Below are 9,590 nucleotides of genomic sequence, written 5' to 3'. Positions count from 1 at the left end.
GAGGGTCACCGGAGAAGGGGTAGGCAGCGAACGCGTTGGTTAGATGGCATCCTCGAAGCGCTGCTGATGAAGTTATGTTATGTTAGGAAGATAGTGAGAGACCGGGAAGCGTGGAGTGATATGGTCCATAGGGTCACGAAGAGTCGGACACGACTGAACTGAATTTCTTCTTCACCGCTTTAAAGCTCCCCCCTTTCTTTACAGCTTGATCAATTTTCTCCATCTTATACTTCCTTATATCGGCCATTTGAACTCATCTTTTCTAGCGCTTCTTTAACACACAAGGGACATTAGATCCTTCATCTAATGTCCCTTGTGTGTTAAAGAAGCGCTAGAAAAGATGAGTTCAAATGCTTTCCAACTCGCCCAAGTTTCCGCCTTATTATATCGGCCACTTTACGCTTATAGATTAGCTTTGATATCTCTGCCAATTCTATCCGGCCTGTTGTATTGAAAGCTTTCATACTCTGGCGTTTCTTAATCAAACCTTTTGTCTCCTTGGTGGTGGTAAAAATATTTTAATGAAATTGTTTAGGAGGTTGTAGCGGTGGTTGGAGTCCTCAGTCCGGAACCCCATTGGCGTAGGCGGCTGTCCGCGCTATTCCGATGAGTTCTTTTTCACCCCTTGCGTCCGAGCTGGTCAGAGCTGCCTCCCACCCCTGCTGCGTTGGCTGGTTAATAATAGTGACAGTCTGAATTCGCTGGCATGCCCACACCTTATGGTACAGGTCCGCCTTCTCCCCGCAGAATTTGCATTGTGAGTCAAATGACTCTGGATCTATTGCGTTTAGTCTTCGTGGGTGGTTAAAAGTGTTGGTCTGTAGCTTGCGGAGTTGTACCTCCTCCCCTTTGTCTAATGTCTTTGCCGGTGGAGAGTAGACCCTGCGAGATAATCGTAAGTGCTGAAGTATTTCAGTGTAGGTTAGCAATGGGGTAGGAGGTTCCATGAGATCCGTATTGGGTGCCCGGGGGAGAAATGCTCGGGCGGAGGCGTGTGCGCTCTCGTTCCCTGAGTTGCCCTGGTGACCTAGTACCCATGCTAAGTGTTTATGCGTGGGCTAGTAGCCACGGGTGTAACTATCTTGTAGGAGTTTTGCTGCTAGCGGTGCAATCCTGCCATTGAGGTAATTGTGACATGCTGTCTGTGAATCTGTAAGAATGTATTCTGAGGTAGTGTGTGTTGCAGCTAGGGCAATCGCCACTTCTTCCGCAGCCAATGCCTTGGCTAGGCAATATTAGTCCATCCATTGTTTGATCTTGGTGCAGTACCGCAACGGCCACCAGTCCCTGTTCAGGACCCGCTGCATCGACATAGAACACGCCCTCGTGCCCGACGTAGTGCCTTTTTATAGCTTCCGCTCGTGCTTCTCGTCTCGGCTGGTGACAATCGGAATGAATATTCCTCGACAATGGAGTTCCCTTGAATTGCCCTCTCCATGAGGCTGGGATGTCGCTTTTAGGGTCTAGCTGTCGGGGGCAACTGATGTTCAAGTGTTCGAGACTTGTCGGCCAGTCAGAGTCGTGGAGAGTCGTACCACCTGCGCTGTGAGGTGTGCCTCTATCAGCTCTTCTACCGTGTTGTGGACGCCCAGTCGTAAAAGCCGGTCCGTCGATGTCGTAAGAGGGAGGCCCGGGGCCTTCTTGTAGGCTGTTCTGATTATGACGTCGAGGTTCTTGATGTCAAACTTCTTGCGACGAAGGTAGGGTGCTGTATAAACGATGCGGCTCACGACGAAGGCCTGCACCAGTCGGAGAGTATCTTCTTCGCGCATCCCTGATCGCGTGTCGTTATTCTGGCGATCATCCTGGCGACTTGCTCGCTCACCAGGCGGAGTTTCTGGATGGCGAGGTGGTTGTTGCCCTTGTTATTGATGTGCACACCTAGTATCTTGACGGTCTGAGCTTGGGTAGTTGTCAACGTGGATGTCGGTCGTGGCCTGAGTTTTGTGCTGGCGGAAGATTAGGAGCTCACATTTTTCGGTAGAGCAGGTCAGTCCACACGCTCGTGCATAATTCTGAACTGTTTTTGCCGCTGTTTGTAGTTTTTCTTTCATCATTCCCACACAATCCGTGGTTGTCCAGATGTTATATCGTCAGTGTAAAGGGGATTAGAGAACTGTGTTGTGGCACAGCCACCGAGCCCACAGAGTGCCGGTGACGGTCGCTGTTCATTTATAGTTGACATGTTGAATGTAGTCGCTGACGATGGGGCCTTCCAATCTGGTCTGAGGATCCAGTTGTTTTGAGCCGATATTGCAGGAAAAGGGGCGTTTTTGGTTGCCTTGTTGATGAGACCTCCGTAAGCTGCTGTCGTGCAGGGGCGCATGCTCGATCGCGCTCGACCAGGGAGCGCAAAACATGCCAGGGAGCATGACGCAGACGATGAGGGGCGAGAGCACCTGCACGGCGAAGACGAGCGGATTAGAGAACTGTGTTGTGGCACAGCCACCGAGCCCACAGAGTGCCGGTGACGGTCGCTGTTCATTTATAGTTGACATGTTGAATGTAGTCGTTGACGATGGGGCCTTCCAATCTGGTCTGAGGATCCAGTTGTTTTGAGCCGATATTGCAGGAAAAGGGGCGTTTTTGGTTGCCTTGTTGATGGGACCTCCGTAAGCTGCGTCGTGCAGGGGCGCATGCTCGATCGCGCTCGACCAGGGAGCGCAAAACATGCCAGGGAGCATGACGCAGACGATGAGGGGCGAGAGCACCTGCATGGCGAAGGCGAGCGGATTAGAGAACTGTGTTGTGGCACAGCCACCGAGCCCACCCTCGTCTTCGCCATCCAGGTTGGTGGCCATTAGAGTCTCTTTTCAAAGAAAACGAGTAACCGTTTTTTGGTGCAGCTCCCGAGCCCTCAGTGCTGCCTTGTTATCAGTGTAGAGTGTGTTCACGTTGTTCATTCTTTGTTACGGTCGTGTGGTGATATTGAGAGCAACTCCGGTCCTGACAAGCTAGACATTATTCTTGACGAACTAAAAAAGATGTCTTCTGGCCAGACCAAATTAGTAACTGAAGTGCAGGAGCTTAAGAGCCAACTTCTCTCAATGGACCAAAAAATGGCAGATTTCACCACCCGTCTCAGCACTTTAGAAACTCACTGCGGAAATCTGTCTACAATGCGAACTGACCTAGAAGCAATCCAAACCACTACGACCGAAACGACTCGCCTAGTTAGTGTGCTAGAGGCTCGCCTGGAAGACGTCGAAAACCGCTCCCGGCGAAACAACCTAATTTTCTATGGTTTACCTGATACCAACCCCTCTGAAACCTATTCTCAATCCGAAGAAATAATCACTCACCACTGCTCTCAATACCTTGATATCCAGTTAAGCCCAACCGAAATTGAACGTGCTCACCGCCTCGGAAGACACTCTCAGGATCGGCAACGCCCGATTATCGTCAAATTTACATCCTTCAAAACAAAAGAATCAGTTCTTTCCAAAGGTCCAAAGTTCAAAGATACAGGCTACAGCGTAGGTGAAGATTTTTCGCGCCGCGTCCAGAAATGTCGAAAACAGCTTATAGCTTTCGCTAAGGCAAAGTCTGTGTCTTATTCCCTGTTGTTTAAAACGCTGCATATCGGCCCAAAACGTTACATTTTCGATGAAAGTTCTGAAACTGTTAAAGAAATATCTTAACAATCAACTCACCCCTGCCGGCCACCGCATTATTCCCCACCTACTCCTCGTGCCAACTTTTCCCTATCGGTTATCTTTACTAACATCCGCAGCTTCTTGCCGAAACGCGATATCGTGTCAAACCTTATTTCATCATCAGGCAGCGATCTACTTGTATTAACCGAAACGTGGTTGAACAGCGATATAAATGACTCAGAGATCTTGTTTGATTTGCCAAATTTTCGTCTTTTTCGCGCCGATAGGAAAGAAGCCCGCGGAGGGGGAGTTCAATTTGCCGTCAACGAACAGTTATCATGCTCCGTCATCAATGTCTGCTCGGACTTGGAAATACTATGGCTCATGTGCCGTGCTTCACCCCTGACACTTCTAATTGGGGTGTGCTATAGACCACCTCGAAGTAGTCCCGACTTTCCTCGCAAGCTTCAAAACATCCTAAATCAACTGGTTTCAAAGCACCCTAAGGCACATATCCTCCTTTTTGGGGATTTCAACTACCCCAATATCGACTGGAATAGTCAACCTCAGCCCATGGTCAGTCAGGAAGTCGAGAGAATTCCTTGATGTCTGTCTTAACTTGAATTTGACCCAATTAGTATCTGAACCAACACGTGTCGCAGGAGAAGCAGCTAACACTCTAGACCTCATTCTGAATACTCATCCAGATAGCTTAGAATCCCTTACGTACCTCCGCGAAATCAGCGACCATAAAGTAATTCATGCCACTTTCAGCTTTACACCTGTGTTAAAAGAACCTTCCCGGAAAACTATTATGCTCTACGACAAGGGAAACTACGAAGCAATCAGCAATGAATTAAATAACTTTTGTCAATGTTTGAAACATCCTTTCATAGCAGAAGTGTAAATGAAAACTGGACACTCTTCAAACATAAAATAGCTGACGTAACCAATAAATATATCCCGACGTGCAGTTTTAGGAAGCGTAATCAGAAGCCGTGGTTCACCAAAACACTAAAAAGACTCGAAAATAAGAAAAAACGCGCATTTCGTACAGCGAAGCGACAAGGAAGCCCAAATACGTGGGTAAAATACCATGAAGTTGAACACTTGTTCTTGGCCGCGATTGTTAAAGCTAAGCGCTCCTTCTACGAAGTCGACCTACCAAAAATGATAGTCGATAACCCCAAAAAATTTTGGAAAGTGATAAACCCAAAAGAAACGCGCGCTATCACCCTCACTAACAATGCCGGTGTTACAATGACTAATACCGAATGTGCAAATGCATTTAACACTGCTTTTTCGTCCGTTTTTACTGACGAACCCGAATTGCCCTGTTCTACATTACCACTTGTTATCACCACAGCCATGGAACACATAACTTTCAGCAGTAGCGGAATTTCATGCATAATTGATAAAATAAAGAACTCATCCGCTACCGGCATAGATGATATAAACTCAAAAATTTTAAAGAACGCTAAACTAGCTTGCTCCAGTATCCTTTGTGTACTGTTTACGCAATCATTGTCTGAAGGAGCCATTCCTGACGACTGGAAAGTGGGGAAGGTCGTTCCCATCCACAAAACATGTACTACTGATTCACCTCTTAATTATCGCCCTATTTCATTAACAAGTGTACCCTGCAAATTAATGGAACATGTCATTTACAGCCAAATCATACAATTCCTAGATTCCAATCACTTCTTCCATCCGTCCCAGCATGGATTTCGAAAAGGATTTTCCTGCGAAACTCAGCTAGCCATTTTTCTTCATGACATTCACGCCAACCTTGACACTAACCTACAAACTGATGCCATATTCCTAGACTTCGCTAAGGCTTTCGTTAAAGTACCTCATCAACGCTTGCTTCTCAAACTCTCTCAGCTGAACCTAGATCCAAACATCATCGCGTGGATTAAAGAATTCCTCACGCATCGTTCTCAGTCTATCTTCATTAATAATCAGCCCTCCCACCCGCTTCCAGTAACCTCCGGCGTCCCGCAGGGTTCCGTTCTCGGTCCTTTGTTATTCCTTATTTACATTAACGACCTACACCAGCATGTATCTTGTCATATCCGTCTGTTTGCTGATGACTGCGTTATTTATCGTTCAGTCACTAACCCTTCTGACCAAGAATCCCTACAGGCTGACCTAAACCATGTGCAAAACTGGTGTTTGCAGCAGCTGATGACACTCAACCCTAACAAATGTAAGTATATGTCTTTTCACCGCCGCTGAAATCCTTTTGTTTTCCAGTACACAATTTCTAACTCCTCTGTCGACCTCGTCCAGTCGTACAAATACTTAGGTGTCACCATTTCTAACGATTTATCCTGGCGTCTGCATGTGACTAACCTGATATCATCAGCTAATAAAACACTTGGCTTCTTGAAACGTCACCTGCGGGATGCCCCTCAACATGTAAGACTACAAGCATACATTTCACTCATCAGAACTAAACTGGAATTCGCATCGGCCATCTGGAACCCTCACCAAGCATATCTAACAAACGCCCTCGAAGCTGTGCAGAACAGGGCCACCAGATTCATTCATTCCTCGTATTCATACGACGTTATCATATCATCTCTAAAATTGCAATCAGGTCTATCTAATCTTTCTGCTCGGCGTCGCACTGCCAGTCTCGTCTTATTTCACAAGTTTTTTTATTCGCCACTCAGACAAGAACCCTACATCTGCGCACCCCCGCTGCGCAGATCCCATCGCATCAGTCACCCTCTTCAAGTTTTGCGCCCCCGTGCCCGTACCACTGTTTTCTCTAATTCATTTTTTTGCCGAGTAGCAGCTGACTGGAACGGCCTTCCCCACGATATCGCTGCCATCACCTGCCCTGGAACATTCATGACTGCTTTTAACACCTGTACTTCATAAAAACCCACCCCTTATGTAACACCCCGCAAGGGGTCTTTAAGGAAAATAAAGTGATGTGATGTGATGTGATGTGTCGTATGCCCTGTATCTGATTTAGAAGAGGTGGAAGATTTCGGAGTGCAATATTGAACAGAAATGGGAATAATACTGCCCCTTACGGAGTGCCTCTAGTGCCTATCTTCACTGGCGTTGCTTGTTTAGTGCCGATGCTGATGTTGACCGTTCTGTTTTTAAGGAACTCATAGATGTATGAGTGGACTCGCTGGCCACAGTTCGTGGTCTGGAGGTTCTGGAGGATTGTGGAGTGTTTGACTTTGCCAAACGCTCCTTTGAGGTCGAGAAATGGAAGTGCTCGGTCACTGTTTCTGCGTGTTGGATCAATGACGTCGCGTTTTAATTACAGAAGCACATCATGGGGGGACAGATGTGCTCTAAAACCAAACATCGTGTGTGGCAATAGTTCGTTGTTCTCTAGATAGTTGGAGAGACGCGCGGGGACTGTCTTTTTCATGAGTTTGCCTGCGCACGACGTGAGGGATAGGGGGCGCGTAGGTTTTCAATGCTGATTTTCTTGCCGGGTTTGGGGATAAAGTGTACATTGGATGTTTTCCGGGCCTGTGGAATGGTGCCGATGCGCCAGCATTCGTTAACGTAATCTGTAAGTTGCTGCAGTGCCTCCGTGCCGAGGTTGGTTAGAAGTCCGACCGTAATTTTGTCTTATACCGGGGCTGTACCTCGGCGCATATCTTCTAGTTCTGCTATGATTTCTTCTAAAGGGAAGTCTTTATCTAGGTCTTCGTTCGGTTCCCCCCGGTATTCTGGATTTGAGGGTTCCGCATCTCTCGAAGTGCAGATATAGCGACGCGTGAGTTCATCCACGAGTTGGTCATCCGTTCCTTGAAAGTTGTGCAAGGCTCGATGCAAATTTCTACGTTGCTCACTGTTCGATTTCGGTGGATCAGTTAGGCATCGGAGAAGGCTCCACGTAGTCTTGCTGTCTAGGCGACCTTTGAGGTATTCGCACCTTTTAAGCCAGGTCCCATGCGTATTGGTCTGCTTGAGTAGTTAGCTTCGCTATTCGAATTCTGAGTTTTCGATTTTGCCTTTGTTTATTCCACCGTTTTATGAGACTACACCTAGCTTCCCAAAAGTTTAGGAGATGGTTGTCAACAGCTGGGTGGTCCTCCGTGGGGGCAAGGGTTTTTGTGAGGTTGTCTTTAAGGTCGAGAATGGATGCCGCCCACTCTTCATAACTAGTTATTGGTTCTGATGTAACTAATTTAGTGTCCTTCCTGAATTTCTCCCAGTCTGTCACTCTGGCTTGCCCACCTGGTTTGCTGTGCTTGTTGCTTTCAAAGATGGTCTGCAGCACGTAGTGATCGCTGCCTAAGGTCTCTCCCGTATCAAGCCCTGCGGGCGTTGCGGACGAGCGTGAGGTCGGGGGGGGGGGGGGGGGGGGAGTATACCGAGTTATGCTGGTACCGAGTCGAGTCGGATGCTGCGGGTCAGTAAGTAAGGCAAGTGCCATGTCAGCGATGGCGGAAGCTACTTTTCTGCCTTTGGTGTCTTCCTTGGGATATCCGCATAATGGGCTAGAAGCATTAAAGTCGCCGACTATAGTTAGGGGAGCTGTATGAGCTTCTCTTAGTGATTTGCAAAAGATAGCGTCAAAGGCTGCGCGGCGCTGTTTGGGGCGACAATATATATTGAGTATATAGGTGCCCTTGGTGTTACGGTGTTGTGGTAGCAACTTTATGAAGGTATATTCAATGTCGCTGTGTAGATCAAGGTCTACAGTGGTTGCTGTGCATGATTTGTGGACCAAAATGCATGTCGAGGGGTTTGTGTGATGTGTTGAGTATCCTCTTATCTTAGCCTCCATATTTACTTCTTGCAGGGCTATTATTTGCGGTGCGTGAGAATAAGAGTGTATGTATTGTTGTAATGTTTCCATCTTACGCTTTAGTCCCCTGCAGTTCCATTGTAGGATGGTGAGTTTAGGTCAGGAGTGCAAACTGCTGGGCTAGTTGGCTCATATTGCATAGAAAGGGAACCAGCGAATACAGACGCAAGACGAGAACAAAGAAGGCACACACCACAACGCTGGACTTACAACTGATTTATTAAGATGAAGAATTGCTCATTTTAAAAACTTCCTGCTAGCGCAAACACCCTACAGACAATACACTTCGCGCATCACAGGGTGAAATGGCTACTATAATGATAAAAACTTTTACTCCTTTTCGGTGATAATCACGGACGGCTCACTGAAGAATTTCTGCTTATTCTTTCTGATCAGGAAAGCTTCGAATAGCTCACGCTCAAGTTTAGATTTCCCCCGACCGATAATGCTGGCAGTGTGAAAACTAGGAGAACATTTCCAGTCCTTCACATGCAAGGAAGGCTACTTTGCTGCCTGTGCCCAAAGTTGTGCGATGTTGCCCCAGGCACTCATTCAAGCATGCTTCAGTTTGGCCTATGTAGATTTTCCCGCATGACAACGGGATTGAATACACCACGCCCACTGCACATGTGGTGAGCATAGTCTGGTGTTTCGTCGTGCAAACACCAGTTCTGCGCAGGTCTGCAGAGGTTATTGGGCGCACAAACCGGATTGTTTGCAGGGAGCAGAAAATGCCATAGTGACACCAAACTTCTGAGCCACTTTTTCAAGAAAATGTGAAGTCTTGTGGAAGTAAGGAATGAATTCCAACTTTCTTGATTCCACTTCGACCGGCCTGGCAGCCTTTGAAGATAACTTTTTTTTTTTCCCCAAGGATTCCCCCATCGCCAGCAAAACAGAGGGAGGAAACCCAGAACATTGTAGCCTCTCAAACTGCTCTGCCAGACTTTGCTGCATCACATGAGGGCAACTCTTCTTTAAGGCATCCAAAAAACACAAGTTTGCAATGCTGCGCTTTACTAACTTAGAATGGGCCGAATCATACGGCAAAAGTGCCTTCTTAGACCTGGGCGCATATTTCCAGCACAGGCGTTGATTGAGTAAAAAAGCCAATTCTAAATCCAGGAACATAATGGTCTTGACAGAAGGAATCTCATTCGTAAAAACCAAGTTCTTAGAAGAGGTGCTAAAAACATTTATAA

At 47.1% G+C, this 9,590-nt stretch overlaps 1 pseudogene; it reads left to right on the top strand.

Annotated features, from left to right (window-relative positions):
• The first annotated feature begins 2,636 nt into the window (after positions 1 to 2,636).
• LOC146201318 (uncharacterized) lies at positions 2,637 to 3,894 on the top strand (annotated as a pseudogene).
• Positions 3,895 to 9,590: the final 5,696 nt, after the last annotated feature.

This window comes from Amblyomma maculatum, chromosome 2 (assembly GCF_055883805.1).
Source record: "Amblyomma maculatum isolate TAMU_Amacu chromosome 2, ASM5588380v1, whole genome shotgun sequence".
In the NCBI taxonomy this organism is placed as follows: Eukaryota; Metazoa; Arthropoda; class Arachnida; order Ixodida; family Ixodidae; genus Amblyomma; species Amblyomma maculatum.
This window is presented reverse-complemented; position numbering and strand designations above follow the sequence as displayed.